Source organism: Aythya ferina, assembly GCF_964211825.1.
Source record: "Aythya ferina genome assembly, chromosome: 14".
Lineage (NCBI taxonomy): Eukaryota > Metazoa > Chordata > Aves > Anseriformes > Anatidae > Aythya > Aythya ferina.
This window is the reverse complement of record NC_140312.1, coordinates 17,205,139-17,220,014: the sequence shown is the minus strand read 5'-3', so window position 1 is coordinate 17,220,014 and position 14,876 is coordinate 17,205,139. Positions and strand designations below refer to the sequence as shown.

General features: G+C 39.3%; 1 long non-coding RNA gene across 1 annotated transcript in view; it reads left to right on the top strand.

Annotated features, from left to right (window-relative positions):
• LOC311444315 overlaps nucleotides 1-14,876 on the top strand; it is a 433,519-nt gene that overhangs the window by 376,601 nt on the left and 42,042 nt on the right. The window lies entirely within an intron of this gene.

Here is a 14,876-nt window from a genome sequence, read left to right as displayed (position 1 = left end):
TGGGCTTGGTGCTTTCAAACTGCTCACTAATCACTGTAATTCAGAAGAAAATAGGGACAAAACTACCCCAACAAACACCACAATCATTGCACTCTGAGTAAAAGGGACTCTCACCAAATAAAGCTGAAGCAAGGTAAAGATTGCTCTATTACACAGTATGTCAAAGTTAAATACAGGTCTAAAATCCATTCAAAAATTTAGGAGAGTCAGTTCCCAACCCTGTGGTGAGCAGACACAGCTGCTTTGTTAAGCAAGCATCCCTTCCCAGAGCCTACCATGGCATCGCTGCTGCTGACAGCAGTCTGCTTCCTATTAGGCCTGTTTTAACCTGGGCTCTGCCAGCTCTGGTACTGTTATAAATGAGGTCTCAACTCAAACTTAATTTTGTAATATTTATAAAACAAATATTTCTAAAAGGTATAAAAGCTATAAAAGGTATAAAAGGCAAGTAAACAGCGCCGGGTGTGCAGGGAGTCTACGCTCCACCAACATGCACACACGAACATCAAACATTCTAAACATATAGAACATGGCTTTTACATACTAAACTCGAATACACCTAAACATATGTAAAATCAGAAAAGGTAACAAACAGTCCTTTACATTCCGTGACATAACAGTCTCCATTTTCCATTCCTTTTGAACAATACGTGTATGTCTTGCTTTAAGTTGTCAAGCAACTCAGCCTTCAGGCCTTATGTGTCCCATTCTTCCCAGATCACAGAAAAGCATATGCATCTCCTTTTCAAGGCCAATAGGCCTGGGTCAAAAGGCACGTTCAGGTCATCAGGGGGCGTAACAGCAAAAGCCTTTGATGGCTGTAGCAGCAGAGGGGCCCATGGCGTAGCAGTCAGATCAGTAAAGGAGCCCGCAGCTCCCTCACTATCTGGCAAGCCACACGTTTGTGATTGTGGCTCCACACGGCTCTTTAAGGCCTCAGAGACTGCTCGCCAGGTGCCGAGCAATCCCGCTGCAACCTTGTCGTTTCTAGTTGCAGAGTCCCACACCTTGACCTCAGTTTGGTCCCATATTTCAGGCTCATGAACTATCCAATCGTTAATAAGGAGAATAAGCTGTAAGGTTAGCAGGACAGTCTTTGTTCCTAAGGACGTATGATTCCCCATAATGCGCAACTGCTGACCAGCGAGAGGAAGTGTGCACGGGTCCGCTTCTCTCAGCTCGAGCTTCTCTCCAGCTCCAGTGTGCCTGTTTCCAGCGACTTTCTGTAGGAGCTTCTCTGAGCAGTTTGCTGAGTTTGGCCGAACCTATCTTCCTGAGGCAATCAAAGTGCCTGTTCCCGTCCTGGTCTCCATTCTGCCAGCCTGTTCCTCTTCACTTCTTTTTCCTGCTTCTTTATTGATGTAACTTCATCGTGCTGCCCTTCTCTCCACAGCAGTTCTTTTCCAAACTACTTTTCATTGGTCAGACAACTTTGAATATAAAAACAACAGCAAACACCCAGAAACTTCCATGCCTTAATGTCTGGAGAACAAGAAACCCCAGACTGCATGGAGTCTCCTGAATCACCCTTCTTTGTTCCCTCTAAACTCTTTTATATTCCTGATGGCCTGGTCGTTAAAGAGTCTAATGTTATCTCAACTACGGGGCTTTCCAACCCCCATGGCCACATTCCCAAATCTCCCCCTTCTTTATTAATATCAACCATTTTCTCGACACGAATTACCACTCCATATATAACAGTACTGAGGTAGCATTTGATGTGAGCAAATGCCACTCTAAACAAGTCCTGTGCACCTGGAGGAACTTGTGGCTCTTCTCTTCAGTACCTTTTTTTTTCTGTTTATGCATAGAAATGAACCTGCTTTCAGACATGGAGCTGAACAGTAGCCAGGTGCTTTATAACTGTGTTAGCCCAAAGCTCTCAAGAGAAATATTTTTTCCTGGAAAATAAATTATAACATGGCTAAGTGGTGCCTGACAAAGCTAAACAGGAGCCATGCTGCTCTATTGCAAATTCATCTGCAGTCTCTCGGTAGAAAGACAAATAAAAGCACTTCATCAAAATCAGTCAGAGAAGCACAGGAATACTCATAGGAGACCGCTAAACTCTAAATACCAATCAATTTTGCCAACTTTTTTGTCCAACTTGCAAGTCCCCTTAAGCACTGTCGTCTCAGCCTGCCAGAAAAGGCTGCCTGATGTGCTGCAGCAGCGGAGAGCAGAGCGGCAGCCGAAGGCCCCTCTCTGACAGCCGGAACCGGCCTGTGCGCGGTGTGCCGGCCTCCAACTTGCTGAAGTCACTGGGTGGGCTCTACCGGCAGGAAGGCTTTGGAACTGGGCCTCGGGCTTGGAAACCTTCTGCTCTGCTTGAGAATTGGGCTCATGATGTCTTTCTACTGATTTAAAGATCAAAGCCGAATTTCCTTAAGTGGTATATTCTTTATTGCAGCGCTGGATGCACGGGGGATCCTTCCGCCTATCGTGCATGTTTGAAGTGACAAACTATCTCGTATTTATACAGTGAAACAATGAATATTAAATTAGCACCTATACATGTTCATTACCTAACCCCGCCTACCCTCGCTTCGTATGCTAATTAGCTTATCTGTCCTTGCGCTTGAGCAAAGCCTTCCAAGAATTGTGGGCCAGGGTCTCCAGGATGTGGGCAGTGGTCTTTGGGAGGAAGGCCGTAGGTCTTCCTCGTTCCAGGCTGTAAAAATGCTGAGTTGTCTTTTGGTTTAACTGGGGGTCGGCGGATAACAGGATGTCTCACTTAACAGGACATAACAGACAGTTGACTCAAGTTATCTCAAGTCTCAGCCTGACTGAGTGTTAACGGATAATGGGGTGTTTTCAAATAACAAAATGCTTAAACGTAACAGAAGGTCTATGGATAACAAGATGTTGTTTACTTTGTCCTTGCTAACTTTTAATCACAAGTTCCATTCTATCCTAAAGTAAGTTTATACAATATCATTTCACAAGTTTTATTCTATCCTAAAGTAAGTTTATACAATATCAATCCACAAGCTTTATTCTATCCTAAAGTGAGTTTATACTATATCACTACTGTATCGGCTATTTTTCAATGACTCGAGAACAGTGGCCAGTAGGCATTTAAGCTGCATATATTGAGAGTGCAGTGAGCAGCCTTTAGACTTTGTCCTTGAAATCAAAGTTGCTGAAATATAAAATACTGAGGGGTTGTCGTCAGCACATTTGCACTGATCCTTTCTCCTGCCCAGATACCAAAGTTGTGTTATGGCTGGTGGGACAGCAGAGGCAGTGAGGTGCTGGTTTCCCACTCCTGCTGCCCTTGTCCTGCCATTCCTCTCAGTCAAACTACAAAGCAGTTCTGAGAGAAGCAGAACTTACAGTTCAGCCTTGTCATCCATTTTTTTGAAGCTGAAGTTTTGTCTTCACTGGTACAATATTTACATTTGCCAAGTCAGAAATGTATTTTAAAGTTTTGTTTAAACAATGTCGGGTTCTGTATACACAGCATAATGGACAGAGATAAAAACTGCTTTTCCATTGCACCTCCCTTCCCCATATGTCAGGGTGTCAGCCTGAATCATTGTTTTGCCTTTAATAAAAAGCAAAGGGAACTCATCAAATGGGCTATGAAGCAGAGCACAGTATAGTACAAGGTCTAACTCAACTCTGAATTGTTTTCCAGGGTTGTCCTCTTTTTTTTTTTTTCTTTTTTTTTTTTTCTATATCCCTTTTTTCTCCTTACTACTTTACTGATGCCATCCTTTACTCCCAAGCCTTTTCCTGCGTACTTCTTCCCTTAACCTCCATGTTTACCTTCTTAACCAGTCTCTGTCACCTTGCTTGTGTCACCATCACACTAGGTAGATTTTTCTCCTGTGCTCCCATTTTGTGGTTTCATTTTAGCTCTTATTCAGTAGATTTACTTATTTATTTATGTATTTATCTATTTATTTCCAGAACTGGGGATCAACTTGAGCTCCATATTTGTCTTCTGGGAGAAATCTTAAATCTAGATTTCCTTGGAACAAATCTGATGTTGCTTTTGGATACAGTTTGCTTAGATCAGCAAAACCAAGTCAACAGGAGTTATGACCTGCTCTCTATTGTTTTCAGAGTTTTCAAATCTTAAGTTGTTTTTGAATATTCTGCAAAGCACATTTGTAAGAAGAGGCTTGTGATTTTGGTGTGCCAACAGAAGTGCCTAAAGATGAGGGGAGCAGGAGAGAAGTCTGAAGAATTGAAGTATTTACCTACAGAGCTCTGTAATCCACAGTTTTTGCACTTGCTTTTAAGGTGTGTGGGGAGAGATGTCTTATTCACATACAAATGTGTTTTGGTAAGAAAACCAACGCAAAAGCAGTCACTGCAAAACAACAGCGTTTCTGTTTTGTTGGGCTTATAAAAGGCAAAGTGTTGGGGTCAATGTTCTGCTGTTGCATCATCAAGAATGCATCGCAATTCTCTGTTGTTTTATATAATAAAACTTCTGTTGATATAAAGTACAGCTGTTGATTTAAATGTTGATATAAATTCTGTTGATATAAAGTACAGCTGTCTATAAAATTACAATAAAAAATGTTTAAATTTTTTGTCACCATTAAATAATAAACCCAACAGCTAATTCAATTTAGAAATAAGCTCTTAGTAGAAACAAAGCCTTGGTAGTACTCGAAGGTCTGGTTTTAAGCTGTGGTGTCTTTATTCCTTTGAGTCTTACTTCAGGTGAATCACCTGTTCCTGGATTCTCAGCAGTAGAAAAGTAGAGGAAAATGAATCAGTAGTCTTACTGCAGAACAGTGGCCTAATCACATCTGACACCAATTAGCATCCTTGCTGATTGTCCTTATCAGGACATGGTTGAAGCCTGAATTTTATGTCTCAACAGTGCAGTGGCCGCTGGGTATATGGCCAAGGACAAAAAAGGATGTTCAAAAACAGCAGCTTCAAACTTGTCCCTGAAATGGGCCTGACTGTGTTTTTTCTTTCACCGTACTTCCAGCTGAGCCACGTTCAACACCACCAATTCAGCCTCATCTGTTTTCAGTAGTGAGTAATTTCTGAGAAAGTGGTGAAGTGTGAATCCGTGTCACTCAGAACTGGGCATTAATCTTCACATCAAATATGCTTGCTAGGGTTAGTCATTGAAAATGACTAAGGAATTGCTCTTTGTAAATCACTGGATATTTCTGCCCTGCTTTTGTCTTACAAGCTATTGAAAGTATTCTTGCGGAAAAGATCTGTGATTTTCAAAATGTATTTAGTTAGCAAAAATATGTACTGTTCCTATAAGTTTCACAAATATATCAGGGCTTAGGATGAACTGTGTAAGACAGAAGAAGTTATTTTAAGTATGTCATTACTATTTAAAAATGTTTTTGTGAATTTTCATTTTCCTGCAATTCACGAGGCGGAAGCTGCTATTCTGACAGATGATCTACTGAGCTTTTTTCAAGTGCAGCTGACTTAAAACCCAACAACTTCTTGGTGTGTCCTACCTTCTGAGGTCTTAAAACATGTCATTGTACTGAAATGATGTCAAGAGATGCATATTGCTTAATTACAGAGAAACATTTTAACAAAAGGGGAAAAAAAGAGCTGCCTTCTTCAGCTCTTAATTGTTCCTGCCAATTCTCCACTACCATCTGTCTTAAACAGCCATTTTTTTGTTCAGCTAAAATATGGGTGTAACGCTGCTTCCAAAATATCACAATAGATTCTGTGTCCCCTCTGTACTGCATTTTCATGGAGATAACTGCAGAGGTATGCAAATCCTGCTCAAGGTTGCCAGTAGCTTTGTCAGTCTTCCGTGTTAAGAAGAAAAGCTCATCTGCTAGAATGACTCATGACAACCTTATCTTTGATCACCGGGACAATTTTCAAATTAGGTATGTCCTCCATTCCATTAGGTATGTTCCTGGGGAGTTTCAGATCTCCAAAGATGTACAGTGGGATTTTGAAACTCAAATAGTTCTGTTCTTGGACCAGTCATTGGAGAATGTGGGAGAAGGTCATTCCTCTTGATTTGTCTCAATTTCCTCTTAATGATGATATTTCCTTCAGTGTTTTTTGATTGCATCATTTTTTAGATGATTAGCTGGTGCACAACAACCCTAAAATTCAGGATACCTAGTCTATATTTTAAAGAACCAGCCTGGTTCTTCGTTAAGATCTGTGAAGACACAAATTCCACATGTCAGGTTAGTTCAGTCCTTACTAGGAACATTTTTTTTTCCCATTTCTTGTTAAAGTTGACAACGATTCTATACTTTCCTTGCTCTATAGCTCAACTTGTGAGTAAGTAAGAGTTTCACCAGTACATTCTCCCTTTAGGGGAGGGACACATCAGGCACAAGTGCAGCTGGCTTGAAACCAGAGAGATCTCTTGACCTGTCTTAGCTGATCAGGGATAGCTAAATGAAAATGTCAGCTTAAAAGAAATGAGTGACACGTAGAAAACACAACCCAGGTACATCTGGGACACAATTTTGAAATGTAGCCAATCAAAAATGACTGAAGTTTGTTCCTGCTTGCTGACTACAGGCAGTCTTCGGGGAAATAAGTCACATCTAGTCTTTCAATTAGTAGGACAAACTGTGCAGATGTCACACCAAACAAATTCAGCCGCATTTCAGAAGAGGTCAGTAGAGTAAAAGAAATCAGTGTGTCTGTGGTCTAACAAAAAGCCTATGCACTTCTGTTCAAGCTGGGGTCATTACCAAACTAACAAGTTCTGCCTAAGATTGCTGAGACGGCTTTGAAAAGAAAGCTTTACTGTCCTCAGTGGAGGCTGAAGTTCTCCATCCATTCATCAAGTACAATACCTGGCAGCAACAGAACAAAAATTCCTATTTTAAGCTTTCTCATCCTTGCAGTGTCCAAATTCATGCATGTATAAATGGGCAGTTCATGCAGCATCCTTCAGCAGTCATGGGCTTCAGCAGTACAAGGATCCAGTGCCTGGACGGGTATGTGCATTTGTCTGCTAGAAAGCACACCCATATTTGCCAATAACTGGCGCAAATTCTAGTTATCACTAAGATGGTTTTGAAGTCAAACTGATGCATAAAAATGAAATGATTGCCGTCATATTTTTCTGAGTGTAGCAGTTTGAACATTTGCTGTAAATTGTATTTGTTACAGACAAATCTTTTGGCAGAGACTCTAAGTTTAGATGGACTGGCTAAACAACTTGTGAAACAAATGGTTTTCAGTCTGCATTTTGCAAATTATTTTGATTATTCAATATCATTGCGTGATTAGTGAATTGCATAGTTTTATTATTTCTGTTCTCTGATTGGACTTGCTTATTCAGGGGAATAGGTAACTCATACTGTTGGTTTTCAATATATGTGTATTGTACCAGTATTACCTTTTACAGATAGAACTGTAGATTTCTGCTTGCAAAGGTATTGTGTGGTATCTAACAATTCAAGCAAATTATTCTTTATAAGTACTGTTGAAAATTTAGTTACTAATTGATGCTAACAGATAAAATGCAAATTTTGGAACAAATATACATGTGCATATGTGCGCGTACACCCATTCTTATCCCTAGATGCAGAATCTGATTAGTAAATCAAGCTGCTAACATACTATTATTATAAAAAAAAAAAAATAGTGTTTCCATATAATTAGGCAGCAGTAAGTCAGTTGTAAAACCTGGCTTTTATTTTTATCTTCTGTGAAGTTTGCGATGAAATAGCAAAGATCAAATAAATCTATAGAAGCTGATGATATATATCCTTATAATTTATCTACAAAATGCTTGAGATAAGGAAGACATCAAAGAAACAAAACAAAACAAAACAAAAATGAATAAGCTGCAGAAAAAGTGTTCTTTAAATAAAAGCAAATTTCTGGAGTTTCATTTTGTAAGAATTGAGAAAAAAATATATATTTTTTTTCCCCAGAATTTTTCTACCTGTCAGTCTTGATCCATATCATTCTGTTTGAGCGATTATTTGAACTGCAGCAAATGACTCTGCCTGCCAAATCTTGCTTGAAATGGCAGTTGTGATGCTTTGCCTGAGCTCGCTGCCTGCATATGACGAAGGCAAAACGGGGCATGCATTTGTCCTTCAGACGGTGAGGTTCATAGACCTATGGAGTTTAGGGTTTGTATTCCAAATTACACTTTTGAGGTGCAAGCATAAGCACACATGTAGGATTTGGTAACTTCCACGGCTGCAGTGCTACCTGCAGCTGTCCCAGGAGGGTTCAGCAGCAAGGACTTCGATGATCCCGTCATGGGTCAGGTCTTCAGCTAATTGTGAAAACCAAACAGGGGCATACATGAAATGTTGCATACCTAGCAGCCTTGATAACCAGGGTCACAGACTAATTAGTGGGGTTAATGAGAGAATCAAAACAAAAAGAAACTGGTATGTATAAAGGATTTTTTATTTGGATACAAACAAAATTATGCTTCTCTCTGGCATGCTTGTACTCAGGGATTGTATAAGCACCATGGCAACTTGGTACCCAGGCCTTGCTGCAGATGAATGGGTCACTAGGTCTGTGTCATAAGATCTGGTGGGCCAGGCCATGACCAAATGGCTTGAGTTTGGAGTTAGCACTGCAGTCCTCATGCAGCACCTTCTAGTTCATTGTTTAATACCAAAAGGTGAATTATAAAATAGCAACAAGGGAGGGAATGGGATGGGAAGGACTCATGGCTGTTTTGTTTGTAATGGGAAATGTCAATACCTAGATTTGGCCGGTACATTAGTCCTTACTCTGATGTGTGTGTGAAGGTAGATGGGAAAAAGCTGATGGGAGGCAGAGTATGGATGCATTAAAAAAGGAAGGAACAGTGTGGATGACAGGAAAACTGAGATGGAAAAAAAAAATAAGGGAGTGGGAGACACAAAGTGAGTAGTGATGTCTTAGGTGCTTACCAGTTTAAACTGAGAGCATCACATTATTGGTCTGTCTTCACATTTTTTCTTTTATGATGAAGGGAAAATACTTTCTCATTCTGCAGAACAGGATCTCATTTCATAAACAAATTGATTGACGTGGTGGATGTCAAAAGCTGGGGAACTGAGGTGTTCATGGCTAATACTAAGATCCTAAAACTCAAAACTCTCTAAGCTTAAATATGTAAGCTCATTATGCTAAGAGGAATATCAGGGGGAGAAAAGGTAATTTTCCATGTAAAATTCAACATTGTCATTTACTTCATTGTTCTATGTGATTTGATTTCAAAAAGGATAGACATATGAGCTTACTTGTTTAGGAAAATAGCAGAAGCCTTTCTGAAGTCTTCAAAAAATAGAGAAAGTCACTGATAATGTTATACTTTTTTCATACACATGAAGTTTATCTGCAAATACATGTATCCAATAACAGGACAAGCCACAGTTCATTCTTAACCTTAGTAAAGATTTCCTGCCATGCTAACTAAATAAAGGGGGCATCCCAAACTTGTTTCTGGAGATTTTAAATGAAGTAGAACATAGGACGGATACATCACTGAACATCACAGTCAGTGATGGATTTTTAAATCAGGAATAAAGAAAGTCCTCCTGAAAGAAGAATTTCCTCCAAGTATAAACATCAAAGAACTTTTAATAAAAGTATGACATATGACAATCTCCCTTGTGAAAGGAGCAGCCAGATTGAAAGTCTCTGTTTCCCTTACCTGATAAGCAGTCTCAATGACTTTTCAATGGGCAGGGAAGTTTCATACAGGAATGACATTTAAAAGAATTCTAACTAAACTATTAGAGGCCCCTATTTTCTGGGAAAAGAAAAAAAAGAAAAAAAAAAGTTTGATTTAGTGATTAAGTGCTTAATGTTATAAAACTGGAGAATGCAGTCCAAATACATAATGAGGAGCAATGTCTTGCATCTTAAATGTGCTTATACATTTTTGAATTCTGAGGCTAAACTAGAACAGGCAGTGATGTAAATAACTTTTTTTGTTGTTTTGTTTGCTTTGAAAAATAGCTTGCAAATATCTTGTTTCATTGGAGGTCACTTAGTAGTAACTTTATATTTAAATATGCAAATATAGTTTTAGGACATTTTTATGTCATCTTCCTTTCTTTAAACAACACAGTAAATTAAATCAAAATTCATAAGCAGTTTTGGTTCAGTCAGAATTGCCATTCGGTTCACCTGTGTTGCCATTCAGGATATAAACCACTTCAAAATAAATGAAAACATCTTTAATCCTCATCTCATTGGAAGGCTGGTTGGTCGATGGTGATCACCTATTCGCATGCGCTGCAATAGGTGCATGGGGTAGTTCACAAGTCATGCCCAGAACCCTGCTAAGGTTACTGGCACTGGTCCTGGAACTTCTTGTAGTAAAATATAGAATACAAAACAATAGTTTTCAGTTAACTTTTTGCTGTGGCCAAAGCATTGCCAAACACATTTGTCTGAAATCAGAGCAGTTTTTTTTGGTGGGCACACATTAGCCTCTGTTAGCAGCATGTGGAAAGGCATTGGTCTCAAATTTGCTTCTTGAAGAGATGTAAAAGAAACTTAAAGAGGAAAATAGAGTTTAAAAATTATTTTCTCTCAATATGATGAGCGAGTGCTATAAGAATAGTTGAACTGTTAACTTCCCAGTTGCACACAGATTTTTTTCTGTCTTCGTGCAACGCTTGACATGAGAACAAAAGAGGCCTTCACTCTTGTGAAGCCATAGAAAGGTGATTGCTTTTCTTTTAGTTGTCATGGAGAATATTTTCTGAATGGCTATAATGTTAATTCTATTTCTAGGATGAAATCAACTGTATTTAAGATTTAAGGTGAGGCAAACAGTGAGGTGACAGCTGAATGAATAATTTCCACAAATAATTTAATTTCGTTTACTTTGTTTTCTGTTTATACTTCCAAATGTGAACGGATGCAGAATCCTCACATATAATTGGTTTGAATTTTCTATGGATTTCTTCAGCAAGTAATTTTTTTTGCTTGCTGATTATTGAGAATATTGCAGTTGGTAGCTTAGTGTGATTAATTACATTACATATCCCCCCCCTTTTTTTTCCAATTCAGTGACATATACAAATAACCAAAATAGTGTAAATTAAGTATGTGGCAAACAAATATAGTTGCACTTGTAAATTAGCTTACTGCAACTAATTTAGCTTAATCTTAATTTTCTGTATGGTCCAATTGGAAAACAAAACACAACCAGCAAAACCACTGGAACTGTATACGTGGCTGTGCTCATGCAGATTGCTTTCTGGCAATATTACCCAAGTGAGATTGACTAAGAGAAAATCACAAGTGCTATGAATTCCTCGTTTCTCATTCTTATTCTAAACATAATATCAAACATATTTATTTCATAAATTTAAGGATGACAGTTTTTTTTGATAACTTATGATCTTGAAACGTATCAGTCACACCACACAGAATGAGTATTATAGACATATTTCCCATATTTCCAAAAACAAGGGAAAGGAGTCTTGTGATTGTACAAGAGCAGAGTTAAAACTCAACAGAGGAGAATCGGTATCTTTGAAATTAAAAAAAATATATATATCTATGATGAAATGACAAATCTAATGGGCAAGAACTGAGGCAGAGAGAGAAATAGTAGTGAAATAGGTTCATGGCCATGCTTGTCTTTCTGGGGCAGAAGCAGCAAATGATCTCATAACAGATTGTATCCTTTTCACTGATGGCAGTATGGTTACTTGTTTATTTTAGGTATCCCCCCAGGAAAGAGTAATATAAAGCATGTAGTTGCAAATTTTACATCTCAATTTGTAAACAGCATGAAATCACACTGACGGCAGTGTGTAACGCTGATCAGATTTGATACTGCCATGCTGGCTTTCCTACAGTGGTGCCAGCATTGAAAGTGGTCATCATTTCTCAGTTTTTGGTTTTTGTTTTTCTTAACCCTGATTGCTACACCTAGAGCTTCAGCATCATTCACTTAAAATTTCTTACGCATTCCCTTCTATTGCTCCTTTTCACTTGCATACCAGTTTTTCTAGTTGGAGGCAAACATTTCTTCCAAGGTTAACTTTTTTTCCTCAGTAGGGTTAGAAAAACATCTATTTGATTTTTTGAGTGCAGGAAGAACAGGGCAGTGGAACCTTTCACTCCAATTTAAAATGAAACAATCTGGAACTACAGCAGCTGAAGCAGAACTCCACCAAGAAGGCACTGCAAGCTGAGTGAAGATCTAAGAGTTCAGTTAAATATCATATTTCTGAGTTTTCTGAGCCTTGCAAATATATGTGTATGTATAGCTGGAGTCAGTATGACATTTGAAAATAACATGCACAGTTAGAGTCAGTATGGCATTTGAAAATAATGTGTTTTTCACTAATCAACCTTTGAAGAAAAACAGCAAAGTGAAAAAGAAGAGCCATGGGTCCAGTGGAGGAGAGGTTCTGGCAGGTGCATACAAAGTTGTGAAAAGACTGTTCTATATCATGAGGGTCACAGGTTGAGGAATCTGCCTATGAATCGTACCCGTGTTCTTATTATGTCTTGCAACCCTCTTATTTTGTGCTGCCTTATACTAAGGAAGAGGAGACAGATACTTTCAAAGACAAATCTGTGGCTACAGTTGAGTACAGAAAAAGGTTGCTTCCCTCCACTTGTTTCTGCCCTGTAGTGAATGCTAGTGGATACTACTAGTGGATACTGTCAGATCTGATGTAATTTGTTAAACTGAGCCCGACAAAAAGACTTGTGTTTAAAAAAAAAAAATAAAAATCCTCTACTATTAATTCTTCTTTAAACTGGCTTTTGTCACTTTCTTTTCATTGACTTGGAGGAGATGGAGATGATAGAGTGCCCTCTCAAGTTTCTAGGTGGCACCAAAATGGGGGGACTGGTAGATAATGCTTGAGGACAGGTTTATGATGCAGATGGACCTAAACAGGCTGGAGGAATGGGCAGCCGAGACCTCAGGGAATTTAGCAAGGACAATGCCACATGCATCACCTGGGAAGGAAGAGCCCTTTGCCATCAATCCAAGCAGGAGAACAGCTGTGCAGAACCAGCCCCAGGGCTGCCAGCAGGCAGCATGGTGAGCACCAGGCAGCCTTGTGCCCTGGCAGCAGAAAGGGCCAGTACCATCCTGGGCTGTAGGAGCAGGGGCACAGCCAGAAGTCAAGGGAAGTGATTGTGCTCCTCTGCTGAGAGCTCATTAGGCCACTCAGAATCCTGACTACCATTTTGGGTTCTCTCAGTAGAGGAAAGGTGGTGATAAACTAGGTAAGTTCATCAGAGGGCTGGAGCACTTGCCCTGCAAGGAAGGGCTGAGGGAGCTGGGAGAAAATAGAGCTTCGGGGGGGGGACCAGGTAGCAGCCTGGTGGTACCTGTGAGGAGATCATCAGGAATATGTCATCTTCACAGTGGTGTAATGGGAGACAATGAGGATGGTCAGGAACGGGAACAGGTTAGGTTATGCTGCAGAGGTTCTGTAGTCTCTGTCCTTGGGAGGTTATTAGGAGGAGACTGAATAAACACTGAGCAACCTGGTCTGACCTCAGAGCTGCCCCAGCATTAAGCAAGAGGTTGGACTAGAAACTTCCTAAGGCCCCTTCCAGCCTGAAATATCTTGCCATCCTCTGATTTTGACCACGTAGGGGCACAAAACTCATCAGTCTAACTGACCTGAAACTAGAGCAGGGTATTTGAGTGCAAGCGAAACTATTAAGGGCTTTTTTCTTAACACCAGTGATTAGACATAAAATCATCTAATAATCTCATTTGAAGAGTCTACTTAGAGAATTCTGGTGTTGAACAACTGAGAAAATTTCAGACACTTTAGGCAGAATATCATGTTATGTTATGCTTAACATGGTCTTAAATCAATTCAATTATTGAATTCTGTTACGACAAGTATAAGTTGATGTAATAGACAGAAATACGACCATTCAGGATGAATTCTGCATTGTAGAGGGATTTTGAGTTGTGTATGTTCCATGTAAATAACAATATATCTCATGCAGACACAAGAAGATAGGGTAAATAAAACCTGCTTACCAGTCCAAAGACAAGCTTGCTGACTAAGCAGGGTGCTCTTACAGTGCATCCATCCAGTGCTCTCTTAGAGTATTAAAATGCACATTGGAAATTAACCTAATTTGAAAACCTCCAGAAAAGCTATCTTATGAGTGGCACAACTGTTGTTTTCCTGGGACAGAGCCTAAATAGTTGAACAGCCTGTAACAGAAGTATTTAAAAAAATTGCTGAATGATATACCCAGTTGAAAAAAAAAAATAAAATGGAGGTGGTCTGTGGTGACTACTCCCTTACTAATGGTGGGCACTTGACTAAACCTACAGTTTTATGTTACACTGAGTACCAAAAAGCACCACATGATTCATTGCCCTGATGCTCCTGTAATATAACAAGTGTTTCTGGTCTGCTTTTGATGGTTGCATGCACACAGATTTGAAAACAAGACATTTCACCAGTAAAAGCAACATCAGCACTTACTAGATGTGGGAGAAGTGTTTCTCCATTATTCCTCCTTCTTTTGCCCATATGTCAAAATCATATTTAATTACAGTGAGAACAACTGTTCTCCTATATCTTTCTTTGATAGGAGAATTTCTTGAGGCTACAGAGTAAAAGGTAAAACACTCTTCGAACTACATAGTGAACCTAATCATTTACACACCTTGTAGCTGTTATTAAATAAAGCAGCGGAGTACAAAGGCATGGAGAGATCCTCTGCTGAAAAAACTTGATTGGTTGCTTTATCTTGTGCCAGAACGAATATGACTTCAGCATATTTAACAGTGTTAACAAATCTTTTCTAAAAAGCAAATGCCAACCTTGAATTTACAGTTCAGTCTTTAACCTCCAATCATATCTGGGATAACAGCATACTTTACGATTTCTTCTCCGGTCCCAGATAAGTAATAATTGTTACTAGAATCGTTAAACAAGTTAAAGCATTTAACTTCATTATAGTAGTTC